Source organism: Dipodomys spectabilis, unplaced genomic scaffold (genome assembly GCF_019054845.1).
Source record: "Dipodomys spectabilis isolate Male_0828 unplaced genomic scaffold, ASM1905484v1 ptg000648l, whole genome shotgun sequence".
Classification (NCBI taxonomy): Eukaryota; Metazoa; Chordata; class Mammalia; order Rodentia; family Heteromyidae; genus Dipodomys; species Dipodomys spectabilis.
The window spans coordinates 139,646-153,494 of NW_024871325.1; positions in this window are offsets into that span (position 1 = coordinate 139,646).

A 13,849-nucleotide genomic window follows, 5' to 3' on the forward strand; every position below is an offset into this window, starting at 1 on the left:
CGCGCTGGGCGGGGCCGCCGCCTAGGACATGCCTGGCGCGGCCCGCACGCTGGCGGCAGCCCCGGCCGAGTCCACGGCGGAGCGGCGGCCCGCGGACGCGCGCGGCGGCTCCTTGACGTCCCCCGGCGGCGCGCCCCGCCCCCTGCACGCCCCGCCCGTCCCGATCACGCCCCGCCCCTCCGATTCGCCCGTCCCGCCTGCGCCCCGCCCCAGACACGCCCCTCTCTGACTGGCTCCGCCCCCGCCGGAAACCAGGTTAAGGCCGCGGGCGGCGGCGGCCAGGTGAGCTCACCCTCGCTGACTCCGCCCCTGGGGCCCTTGGGCCGCGCCCTCGCCCCGCCCACCCCTTTCCCCCCTTCTCCCACCTTCCCACCTGCCCCCTCCCCCGCCCACCTCTGCCCAACTCCCGCCCACCTCCCCCTCCCCACTGCCCCGGCACGCCTGCCTGCTCCTCCCCGCGGCCCCGGCGCCCCGCCCCTCCCGGGCTCCGGCGCGCACGGCAGCCGGCCGGGCGTCACGGTTCAGGCCGGCCGGTCAGCGCTTAACCACGGCCCCGAGCCCGGCTGCGGCCGCCTCCCCGCCGCGACCTTCGCCCCACGGCGGCGCAGGGGCGGCGCAGCCACCCGGCCCGCGCGGACCCCCTCCCGGCCCCGCCCGCGAAGCCCTGTTTCCGGCTGGGCCGGGCACCGGGCGCCCGCGCCGTCCCACCTGGACGCCCGCGGCGGGCGGAGCTTGGGGCCGGCCGGGCGGGCGGGGGACGCCGCTGCCCCGCGGGGTGAGGGCGCGGGCGGCGGGCGGGGCGGAGGAGGGCGGCAGGTGAGGCGCCGGCCCCGCCCGGCCGGGCCCCGCGGGTAGGACGAGCCCGGCTGCCCGCCCCGGCGCCAGCGCGAGCGGGACGGCGGGCACCGAGGGGCCGCACCCCGAGGGGCTCCCGCGGGCGCAGGGCCGGGGCTCGGCCTGCGCTTACTCCGTCCCGGGACAGCTCGGGACACCTGGCCGAGGCCTGTGCCCGCGAGAGCTGCTCGGACCTGGGGCGGGAGCCGCGGCGCGCGGGGAACGGGTGACACCTCCCGTCCCCTGCCCCCCAGACGCCTTCCCTGACGTCACTGCCCCCCAGACGCCTTCCCTGACGTCACTGCCCCCCAGACGCCTTCCCTGACGTCACTGCCCCCCAGACGCCTTCCCTGACGTCACTGCCCCCCAGACGCCTTCCCTGACGTCACTGCCCCCCAGCGCCACCCCTGACGTCACTGCCCCAAGACGCCTTCCCTGACGTCACTGTCCCCCAGCTCCACCCCTGACGTCACTGCCCACTGCCCCCCAGCGCCACCCCTGACGTCACTGCCCACTGCCCCCAGCGCCACCCCTGACGTCACTGCCCCCCAGAGGCCTTCCCTGACGTCACTGCCCCCCAGAGGCCTTCCCTGACGTCACTGCCCCCAGACGCCTTCCCTGACGTCACTGCCCCCCAGAGGCCTTCCCTGACGTCACTGCCCACTGCCCCCCAGCGCCACCCCTGACGTCACTGCCCCCCAGACGCCTTCCCTGACGTCACTGCCCCAAGACGCCTTCCCTGACGTCACTGCCCCAAGACGCCTTCCCTGACGTCACTGCCCACTGCCCCCCAGCGCCACCCCTGATGTCACTGCCCCCAGAGCCACCCTTGACGTCACTGCCCCCCAGCGCCACCCCTGATGTCACTGCCCCCAGAGCCACCCCTGACGTCACTGCCCCCAGCGCCACCCCTGATGTCACTGCCCCCCAGCGCCACCCCTGATGTCACTGCCCCCCAGCGCCACCCCTGATGTCACTGCCCCCCAGCGCCACCCCTGATGTCACTGCCCCCCAGCGCCACCCCTGATGTCACTGCCCACTGCCCCCAGCGCCACCGCTGACGTCACTGCCCCCCAGAGTGCCATTCCTGATGTCACTGCCCACTGCCTCCAGAGTACCTCCCCTGACGTCGTCACTGCCCACTGTCCCCCAGCTCCTCCCTGCTCTGGGACCCCACACCTCCTGTCCCCCCATCCCCTTGGTCAATGGCACGTATCAAAGCCCCTTTTGTTTTTCGATGTGTGGATTTCTTCTGGTATCCTGACTTGGTCCGCAGTGAGAAGAGAAGTAAGGATGTGGCGCAGGTGCTGCCTGGAGTCCTGGCTAGCTGTCACTGGGCTTGGTTCTCAGAGGAGGAAGGCAGGCTGCACAACCTGGCCCGTTGGGTGATCTGGCCAGTGGCATTTAGGAGCTGAGAACAGCTCCAGTCGTTGCCAGTCAATGGGGGGAGGGGGAGAGGACCCTTCCTTTAATTCATGCTAGGAACCCAGGAAAGTAAAACCAAGGAGGGCCAGGGGCCAGTTCCCCCAATGGATCCGTAACTGACTACAACACCAGTAAAATTCGCTTCCAGTTAGTTTAGCAAGTACATGAGCAGTTCTAAATCCCATAAGGAGATACAGGTGCAAGAAGGAAAATCCTTGGCAGGCTTTGAGCAAGCACAAGACACACACATGCCCTGTCAGCGCATTGCACAGAGTAGGGCCATCCCAAACCATGCAGGGAAATGCAAACCACAACCACAAGTGCCGAAGGAGCGGCGTGAGGAGAGACCAGAGCCCTATGTGCATGTTGACGGAAACGGCCATTCCTTCAGAAATTAAACATTACCAAGGCCGGGGCTGGGAAGGTGGCTCAACGGTACAGTGCTTGCCTTGCATGAATGAGGCCCTGGCTTCAATTCCTCAACACCACATAAGCAGAAAAAGCTGGAAGTGGCACTGTGGCTCAAGTGGTAGAGCACTGGCCTTGAGCCAAAATGCTGACAATGCCCAGGCCCAGAGTTCAGGCCCCATGATCAATCTAAAAAAAAAAAAAAATGACCAAGGCCAGGTACTGATGGCTCACAGCTGTAATCCTGGCTGCTACGGAGGCTAAGAATGGGGGAATTGTGGTTTCAGGTCAGTTAGTGCAGGTAAGTTTGCAAGACCCCTTCTCAACTCATAGCTGGGCACGGTGATGCATGCCTGTCATCCTAAACTATGTGAGGGGCTGGAATTGGGAGGATTGTGTTCCAGACCAGCCCAGGTAGAAAACCAGATTCCATCTCAGCAGAGGGAGGCTGAAGCCCATTACCCCAGCAATTACAAGAAGCCCAAAATAGAGAGATTACAACCTGGGTGTGCTGGAATAGAGGATCGAAGTCCAGGTGTGCTCCCTGATAGGAAGTGACACTCTTATCTTTAAAAAGTAACCAGTGAAACTGGGCAGTGGTGGTTTATGCCTAAAGCCCTAGCTACTCAGGCGGCTGAAATCTGAGGATCGTGGTTCAAAGCCAGCCCAGACAGAAAAGTCTGTGAGACTCTATCTCCAATTACCCACTAAAAAGCTGGAAGTGGAACTGTGGCTCAGTGATATAGTGCCAACCTTGAGCAAAGAAGCTCAGGAATGGTGCCTAGGACCAGCAAAAAAAAAGTGAAAAATAGCTGGAGGCATGGCTCAGCTATAGAGCAATTATGAGGCTCTGAATTCAAACCCTAGTAGCACAAAAAATTACCATATGATCAATATTCCAAAAATAATTGAAAACAGTTATATAGGAGTTTGTGCATCCATCTGTAGACTTGCGGTCTTTTGCCACAGAAGCAGCAGGCGTGCAGCTGAGCTGGTTGTGAGGGATTTGGACAAGGTGTTGGCTGGGCCTGGAAGGAACCAGCCCCAGGAGACCAGGCTGCTCCCTGAACAGAGGGGAGCAGGCCTTCATTGGTATGTGGGTTCCACATCTCACCAGACATCCGGTGTTCAGGAGAATGAGGTACAGAAGAAGCCGCCTCCCCTATGGAGAGTGTGTACTCAGAAGACCAGTTTTAACCCACAACCAGCATGTCTTCATGCAAGGCTGAATTGTTCTTGATCCAAAAGTTGATGATGTTTCTATCGGTCGTCCAACACCCTCAGGCCAAGCAAATCAACCTCAGATCCCTGAAACATAACCCGGGTGCCTGTTACCAGTCAGAGTGCTGTCCATAGCACAGATAGGAGGGAATGGATCACGTGTGGCCAGCTGCATAGATGCCAGCATTGCCGATCTTTTTTTTTTTTTTTTTTGTCGGTCGTGGGGCTTGAACTCTGGGCCTGGGCGCTGTCCCTCAGCTCTTCAGCTCAAGGCGAGCACTCTACCACTTGAGCTACAGCGCCACTTCCGGTTTTCTGGTGGTTTATTGGAGATAGGAGTCTCACAGTTTCTTCTGCCCGGGCTGGCTTTGAACCGCGATCCTCAGATCTCAGCCTCCTGAGAAGCTAGGATTACAGGCGTGAGCCACCAGCGCCCGGCAAATTTTTGTTGTGTATTATTATTATTTTTTTTTTTTTTGGGTCCCGTAGAGGGCCTGAACTCTGGGCCTGGGCACTGTCCCTCAGCTCTTCAGCTCAAGGATAATGCTCTACCACTTGAGCCACAGTGCCACTTCCGGCTTTTTTTTCGGCTTATGTGGTGCTGAGGAATCGAACCCAGGGCCTCATGCATGCAAGGCAAGCGCTCTACCACTGAGCCACCTTCCCAGCCCAGCATTGCCGATCTTTGAGTCACATAAGAGCAAGAGAAGCTACAGGATTTCTGTGCATTTTCCCCTGGTCCTGTTCTCAGCAGCACAACTCATGCTAACCAAAAGTTGGACATGGCCTGATGTCTGCAGATAGATCACTGTAAGTGGTGTGTGTGGCCTTCTTTATTTTTCATATTGGGGTCTGAACTCTGGGTCTCTTGCTGGCCAGGCAGGTGCTCTTAACACTTGGATCACTTAGCCAGTCCCTTTATAGGTTGGTTAATTTGCAGATAGGATCTTGCCTTATGAGGCCAGCCTGTTCTGTGATCCTCCTGTTTGTATCTCTCTTGTCCCTGTGTATTACAGGCATTCACTACTGTCCACAGGCACTCAATACCCACCCCACCCCACCCCCCCAGGCTGGGATGACAGCCGTGCGCCACCATGTCCATCTGCTGGTTGAGGTGAAGTCTTGCTCACTGAGACTCTTCATGCTGTTTTCACATATACCTGGAATGTATTATATAATTATATATGTGTGTGCATGTGTCCATGGATAGGTGTTTCTTGGAGCTCTAGCTTCCAAGTCTGAGCAACAACATATGGTATTTGGGTTTTTGAGTTTGGCTTATCTTGCTCAACATGATATTCTCCAATTCCACCCATTTTTCTGCAGATGACATGATTTCACTTTCCTTTATGGCTGTGTAATAGTCCATGGTTTTACAATTCCATGTTTTCTTTATCCATTCATCTGTTTTTGGGTATCTTGGCTGACTCCACAGTCAGGCTATTGTGAATAGTACTTCAATAAGCATGAGTCATGTCTTTCCTGTATATTGATTTACACTTCTTTGGCTGTATGCCCTATGGTAGGTAGTATGGTAGGGTTGGTGTGTGTGTGCATGTGTGTGTACACACTCACATGCATATACATGCATGTGCATGCATGTCTGTGCAAATATTAGGGCTTGAAATTAGCGCCTGGCATTGTCACTTAAGCTTTTTCACTCAAGCTGGTGCTTGACTACTTAAGCCACTGCTCCACTTCCAGCTTTTTGGTGGTTAATTAGAAGAGTCCCACAGACTTTCCTCCCTAGGCTGGCTTCACATTGCAATCCTCAGATCTCAACTTCCTAAGTATTGCAAGCATGAGCTACCAGTGCCTGCTTCCTTTAGTCTTTTTGTTGTTTATTTGGGTTGTTTGTTTTTTGTCCTCAGGGCCTGGGTGCTGTACCTAAGCTTTTTTGCTCAAGACTGGCACTCTACCACTTGATACAGAGCTCTACTTCTGGCTTTTTCCTGATTAATTGGAGAAATAAGGTATCATAAACTTTCTTACCCAAGCTGGCTTTGAACCGCAATCCTTAGATCTCAGCCTCTTGAGTAGCTAGGATTATATGTGTGAGCCACCAGTGCTCAGCTTCCTTTTTAGTATTTTGAGGAATCTCCATATGATATACATAGGATTGCAGTTGTTTATATTGACACCAGCAGCTGAATGAGTTCCCACACACACATCCTCACCAGCATTTACTATTGCTGGCTTTCGTGATGAATGCCATTCTAACTGGAGTGAGATAGAATCCTAATGTAGTTTTGACTTTCATTTCCTTTATGGCTAAGGATGTTGAACATTTCCTCATATATTTCTTAGTCATTTGCATTTCTTCTGAGAACTGTCAGTTCACTTTGCTTGCCAATTTATTAATTAATTTGCTTATTATTATTTAGTATTTTGAGTTCTTTGTACATGCTTGATATTAATCCTCTATCTGTTGAATAGCTGGTGAAAATATCCCATTCTATGGGTTGTCTCTTAGTTGTATAATTGTTTTTGTTTGGTTGGGTTATGTATGTGTGTGTGTTTTCATATTCTTGGGGGGATTGGCAATTGGGGTCTTATTCAGAAAAAAATTACCCTTTAACATTCAGTGATTTCCTTGAGCTTTTCTACAGCAGATTTAAAGTTTCAGGACTTGATTTTGAGTTCTATGATCCATGTAGAGTTGATTTTTTTACAAGGTGAGAGAAGATTTAAGTTTCAGTGTTCTACATGTGGATAACCAGTTTTCCTAGCACCCACTGTCGATTGAATTGGCTATATATGTGTTTGGCTCTTTTGTTGAAATTAGCTGGCCTGGGGGGGAGGGGGAGGATTGGGTTGGGGGGCAGAGGGAGAATGGGAAGGGATGGGAAGGGGAAACAAAGGAGGAGGCTACAATGCTTGATAAGAAATATACTCATGGGCTGGGGAGGTGGCTCAGTGGTAGAGTGCTTGCTTTGCATGCCTGAGGCCCTGGGTTCGATTCCTCAGCACCACATAAGCAAAAAAAAAAAAAAAAGCCGGAAGTGTTGCTGTGGTTCAAGTGGTAGAGTGCTAGCCTTGAGCTGAGGAGCTGAGGGGCAGTGCCCAGGCCCAGAGTTCAGGCCCCATGACCGGACCCAAAAAAAAGAAAAGAAAAAGAAATGTACTCGTTATTTTGCCCATGTAATTGTAACCCCTCTGTACAGTATTTTCACAGTAAAAAAAGAAAGAAAGAAAGAAAGAAATTAGCTGGCCTAGCTGTATGGTTTTATTCCTGAGTCTTCTATACAGTTCCATTGGTCTGGGTCTGTTTTTTTCTGCAGCAGTACCATGCTGTTTTGTTACTGTGGCTCTGTAGTATAATTTGAAGTCTGGTATTATGATATCTCCAGAAGTGCTCTGTGTACCATCTCAGAATTCCATATTTTTTTCTATTTTTCTGAAGAATGACTTTGAGACTTTGATGTGTATTCTGTTGGACCTGTAGACTGCTTTTGGCATTGTGGCCATTTTCCTGTTATTAGTTCTGTCCATCTATGAGGATGGGAGGTCTTTCTACTCATCTCATTTAAATTCTTTTTCTTTACGGTTTTATAGTTTTTTTGTTTTTTTGTCAGTCTTGGGGCTTGAACTCTGGGCCTGGGCACTGTCCCTCAGCTCTTCAGTTCAAGGCGAGCGCTCTACCACTTGAGCTACAGCGCCACTTCCGGTTTTCTGGTGGTTTATTGGAGATAGGAGTCTCACAGTCTCTCCTGCCCAGGCTGGCTTTGAACCACGATCCTCAGATCTCAGCCTCCTGAGTAGCTAGGATTACAGGCATGAGCCACCAGCGCCTGGCTGGTTTTATAGTTTTTATTGCAGGAGTCTTTCACTTCCTTAATTAACAGCCAGGATTTTTTTTTTGGGGGGGGGTCTGGTCATGGGGCCTGAACTCTGGGCCTGGGTGCTGTCCCTCAGCTCTTCAGCTTAAGGCTAGTGCTCTACCACTAGAGCCACAGCACCACTTCCGGCTTTTTTCTTTTTGCTCATGTGGTGCTGAGGAATCGAACCCAGGACCTCATGCATGCAAGGCAAGCGCTCTACCACTGAGCCACCTTCCCAGCCCGAATTTTCTTTTTTTTTTTTTTTTTTTTTTGGTTGTGGGGCTTGAACTCTGGGCCTAGGCGCTGTCCCTCAGCTCCTCAGCTCAAGGCGAGCGCTCTACCAATTGAGCTACAGTGCCACTTCCGGTTTTCTGGTGGTTTATTGGAGATAGGAGTCTCACGGTCTTTCCTGCCCGGGCTGGCTTTGAACCGCGATCCTCAGATCTCAGCTTCCTGAGTAGCTAGGATTACAGGCGTGAGCCACCAGCGCCCGGCTCCGAATTTTCTTATTTTTTGAGTCTGTTATGAATTCATTGTGAACCAGCACAGCACTGGTGAGGGTAAGCCCAGGCAAGAAGGCTGGAAGCTTGAGGACAGGATTGAAGTAGTAGAGTCTACCCCATGCCCACCGAGCACACATGCCCAGAAAACATGCAACAGGTAGGTACAAAATTTCTGAGTGCCTGAAAGTCAAGAAAAATCCTGCTTGTCACATGGTGTGGGGGGGGTGTCTCTTGCCTAAGGGTTTCCTCCACATTCTGGGAAGACCCCCTGTCTATGCCTGCCACCACCCTGACCCCCACGGTGCCTGACAACATGCATGTGCACGTATGTGTGATATGTACACACATATGTACACTTGCACGTGTACACACATGCACAGACACGCCTGCAGGCCAGACTTCCACCCCAGGGACCGCTCAGCCACAGGCTAGGCGGGCTCCCTGTGTGAACCCCTCAGCTCTTCCAAGACAGTCTCTGGCAATTCTAGGACGGCCTCAGCAGAGGCCAGCTGGGCTCCACCGAACATTCACTCTCTGGATGGTGCAGTGCAGGGCAGGGATGACCACGGCTGACTCTCCCACATCTCCGTGGGGACACGGGCAGGACGGCCCCCACCGGGTCGGGTAGAGCTCAGAGGAGGCCGGGTGCTGAACCCACGGCCAGGTCCACTCCTAGGAGTCTGCATCTCCACAGCTCTGCGGACACGGCAGCAGCTGATCCAGGTCCAGAGAAGAGGTGTCACATGGGGACAGCGCGCGTCCACCTCAGAGCCCGGGCGGGCAGCGCGCGTCCTCCTCAGAGCCCGGGCGGCGGGCAGCGCGCGTCCTCCTCAGAGCCCGGGCAGACAGCGCGCGTCCACCTCAGAGCCCGGGCGGGCAGCGCGCGTCCTCCTCAGAGCCCGGGCAGACAGCGCGCGTCCTCCTCAGAGCCCGGGCGGGCAGCGCGCGTCCTCCTCAGAGCCCGGGCGGGCAGCGCGTCCTCCTCAGAGCCCGGGCGGGCAGCGCGTCCTCCTCAGAGCCCGGGCGGGCAGCGCGCGTCCTCCTCAGAGCCCGGGCGGGCAGCGCGTCCTCCTCAGAGCCCGGGCGGGCAGCGCGCGTCCTCCTCAGAGCCCGGGCGGGCAGCGCGCGTCCTCCTCAGAGCCCGAGCAGGCAGCGCACGTCCTCCTCAGAGCCCGGGCGGGCAGCGCGTCCTCCTCAGAGCCCGGGCAGTGGGCAGCGCGTCCTCCTCAGAGCCCGGGCGGGCAGCGCGCGTCCTCCTCAGAGCCCGGGCGGGCAGCGCGCGTCCTCCTCAGAGCCCGGGCGGGCAGCGCGTCCTCCTCAGAGCCCGGGCGGCAGGCAGCGCGTCCTCCTCAGAGCCCGGGCAGGCAGCGCGTCCTCCTCAGAGCCCGGGCGGGCAGCGCGCGTCCTCCTCAGAGCCCGGGCGGCGGGCAGCGCGCGTCCTCCTCAGAGCCCGGGCGGAGGGCAGCGCGTCCTCCTCAGAGCCCGGGCGGGCAGCGCGTCCTCCTCAGAGCCCGGGCAGACAGCGCGCGTCCTCCTCAGAGCCCGAGCGGGCAGCGCGTCCTCCTCAGAGCCCGGGCGGCGGGCAGCACGTCCTCCTCAGAGCCCGAGCAGCGGGCAGCGCGTCCTCCTCAGAGCCCGGGCGGGCAGCGCGCGTCCTCCTCAGAGCCCGGGCGGGCAGTGCGCGTCCTCCTCAGAGCCCGGGTGGCGGGCAGCGCGTCCTCCTCAGAGCCCGGGCGGCGGGCAGCGCGTCCTCCTCAGAGCCCGGGCGGGCAGCGCGTCCTCCTCAGAGCCCGGGCGGGCAGCGCGTCCTCCTCAGAGCCCGGGCGGGCAGCGCGTCCTCCTCAGAGCCCGGGCAGACAGCGCGCGTCCTCCTCAGAGCCCGGGCGGGCAGCGCGTCCTCCTCAGAGCCCGGGCGGGCAGCGCGTCCTCCTCAGAGCCCGGGCGGGCAGCGCGTCCTCCTCAGAGCCCGGGCGGGCAGCGCGTCCTCCTCAGAGCCCGGGCGGGCAGCGCGTCCTCCTCAGAGCCCGGGCGGGCAGCGCGCGTCCTCCTCAGAGCCCGAGCAGCGGGCAGCGCGCGTCCTCCTCAGAGCCCGGGCGGGCAGCGCGCGTCCTCCTCAGAGCCCGGGCGGCGGGCAGCGCGTCCTCCTCAGAGCCCGGGCGGGCAGCGCGTCCTCCTCAGAGCCCGGGCGGGCAGCACGTCCTCCTCAGAGCCCGGGCGGCGGGCAGCGCGTCCTCCTCAGAGCCCGGGCGGGCAGCGCGCGTCCTCCTCAGAGCCCGGGCGGACAGCGCGCGTCCTCCTCAGAGCCCGAGCGGGCAGCGCGTCCTCCTCAGAGCCCGGGCGGCGGGCAGCGCGTCCTCCTCAGAGCCCGGGCGGGCAGCGCGTCCTCCTCAGAGCCCGAGCAGCGGGCAGCGCGTCCTCCTCAGAGCCCGGGCGGCGGGCAGCGCGTCCTCCTCAGAGCCCGGGCGGCGGGCAGCGCGCGTCCTCCTCAGAGCCCGAGCAGCGGGCAGCGCGCGTCCTCCTCAGAGCCCGGGCGGGCAGCGCGCGTCCTCCTCAGAGCCCGGGCGGCGGGCAGCGCGTCCTCCTCAGAGCCCGGGCGGGCAGCGCGTCCTCCTCAGAGCCCGGGCAGCGGGCAGCGCGTCCTCCTCAGAGCCCGGGCAGACAGCGCGCGTCCTCCTCAGAGCCCGAGCGGGCAGCGCGCGTCCTCCTCAGAGCCCGAGCGGGCAGCGCGCGTCCTCCTCAGAGCCTGGGCAGCGGGCAGTGCGTCCTCCTCAGAGCCCGGGCAGCGGGCAGCGCGTCCTCCTCAGAGCCCACAGGGGAGGCTGATACTATGGAGTGCACTTACGCTCCCAGGGAGAGCAGGGAGATGCCGGGAAGCGGGGACTGGACGGCATATCCGGATCCCTGGGTGCTGGAGAGGCAGAGCCCGGGAGGAGGGCCTGGGGACGGGGCGGGACGCGGGGGCGGGGCTGCCGAGTGGGAGGGGCTGCCGGGTGGGCGGGGCGTGTCGAGTGGGCGGGACTGCCGAGTGGGAGGGGGTGCCGGGTGGGCGGGGTGTGTCGAGTGGGAGGATCTTGGGGGCGGGGCTTAGTGGACGGGCACCACCAGGCGGGGTCACGGTGGAGTCCCAGGGGCCAAGCAAGGAGAGACCCGCGGGCCCCTGGGGCACAGGCATCCCGGACCAGCCGGGCCCAGGGGGGCTGCGTGTGGGGTGTTCCTAGCCCTCAGCCGGGGCACGCCGAGCCCTCGGGGCCGGGGAGAAGGCTCGGGCTAACCCGGCTGACCCGGGCCCCTGCGAACTCCAGCTGCTCCCAGGCGCACCGACGGCCCCGCTTTTCCTGCGCGCAGGGCCCGGAGGGGCGAGCCCGGGCCGCAGCCTGCTGGCGAGGGGCACGCCCACCGCACGCATGCGTGCCTGCTCTCCGTGGACGCGACAGACCACCTGCCACCCGAGCCCCACGCGGGTCCCTTCCTCTCAGCGTGACCGTGGAAATGCCCTCCCTGCAGCCCCCATGGTCGGCGCCCAGTCCTCCCCGGGGTGAGCGCCGCGCACTGCCCAGTCCCCTCCACCTGTGAGGGACCGTGGCCAGGATCCAGAACGGGCTCGCATCCCAACGGTCCAGCTGGTTTTGTTTTCTGTTTTGGTCGGTCGTGGGGCTTGAACTCTGGGCCTGGGCGCTGTCCCTCAGCTCTTCAGCTCAAGGCGAGCGCTCTACCACTTGAGCCACAGCGCCACTTCCGGTTTCCTGGTGGTTTATTGAAGATAAGAGCCTCACGAACTTTCCTGCCCGGGCTGGCTTTGAACTGCGATCCTCAGATCGCAGCCTCATGAGTAGCTAGGATGACAGGCGTGAGCCACGGTGCCTGGCCCAGTCCAACTATTTTTAAATCCCCGTCCCTCCAATCCCGGCTGCCACCCTAGTGACTGAGTGGATCCAAACAGGGAGGAGGTCCGCCATCACCGGGCACCCTGAACAGGACAGCGCAAGGCCTGCTCCTGAGCCACACAGCCTTCCCAGGCTGCGGTGAGCAGAAGGGTGGAGTTGTCACAGTGGGGGCTGCTCCTCCCAGCCCCGGTCATCATCCTCTGGGTCACCGCCCCGCTCTGCCCAGCTCTGCAGCCTGCCCTCCTTCCCTGCCCACTTCCCCATGGCCTGGGGAGTGGAGGCCATGGTTACCTCAGTGTGGAAGTCAGCTCCCATCTTGAGACCCCACACAGGACAGCTGTATATATCACCCAGAGCTGCAGCACATAGCTTTGACTCCTCTGATACCACTGTCCTCCACGGGTCTGACCACCACCTGGGCCTACTTCCTGGCCACCACTTAATATCCAATGGCTGCAGGCTCTCCTGCAGCCTCCAGGCTACTCTATGCCCTGGGAGGCTGACCGCTGTGGTCAGGACCAGCTGGGCACCCAGGACAGCCGCTGACTGTCTGGTGTGGTCTAATGGGAGTCATATTAGTCAGTCTCCTGTTATTCCAACAAGATACTTGAGATAATCACCTTAAGGAGAGGTTAAGTTTATTTTAGCTCATAGTTTTAGAGACCCTCGGGCCCTGGCCAGTTGGGTCTGTGGTGAGGCAGAGCACCATGGAGGGAGCAGGCGGCACGGCACGGCACGGCTGTTCACCTCACAGAGGTCAGGAAGCACACACACAGGGAAGACAGGCTGGAGGATGGGCAGCGAGGAGGGAGAGGAGGGACCGGCTAAAGGGAGTGGGAGGTCGGAGCAAAGGGCACTGGGCGGCCGTAGAGGACAGAAGTCGTGGGACCCAAGGACCTCCTGAAATTTCCCCCACCATTTCCCCCTGCAGCCTTCAAGACATACCTTCCTGTCCATCCTGCAGCCTTTCCCTCTCAGCCGTTAGAACTGGGCAGCGTGGGCAGGCTGTGTGGCCAGGTATCAGTGGTTGTTCCAACAGCAATAGGAAACCTGCATGCCTGGTCCGCTGAGCCAGGAGGAGGGGACCAGAACTCTGGTGTAAATCATCATGGCCTGGCTGGGCGGTGGCCTCTGCCATCACCCATCCATTGACTTTGCTCTGGCTGGTGTGCAGCGTGTGAAAGCCTGCTGAGGAACCACTGGGAAGTTTGTTTCCATTGGACAGGCAGACCTGTTGCCATCGTTTCCCCCTTCCAGCCTAAACACAACACGACCACAGGAACTGTGACATCTCTCTCGATAATGAGGGAAAAGCCACAGGAAAGGTGCCAAGCTACCACCAGCCACAGATGCAGCTGTTGGGAGTTTCTGCTATATGAAGCCCAAAGTGTTTCTAATTGATACATTATTCTTTCAGAATCCATTCACCCACCCATCTTACCATCCACCCACCCACTCGACCCATTCATCCATCCACCTATCTATCCATCCATCCACCCAACCACTCATCCATCTACCCATCCATCCACCTACCTATCCATTCATCCACCCATCTACCCATTCACCATCTACCCATCCATGTACCTATCCATTCATCTATCCAACCATCCACCTTCCCATTCATCCACTTACCAATCCTTCCATCTACCCATTCACCCAACCACTCATACACTTAAGACTCTCCATCCATTTACTCATCCATCTATCCTTTCACAGATTTTTTTTGTAGCTTTTATTTAACTGTTTTGGATAC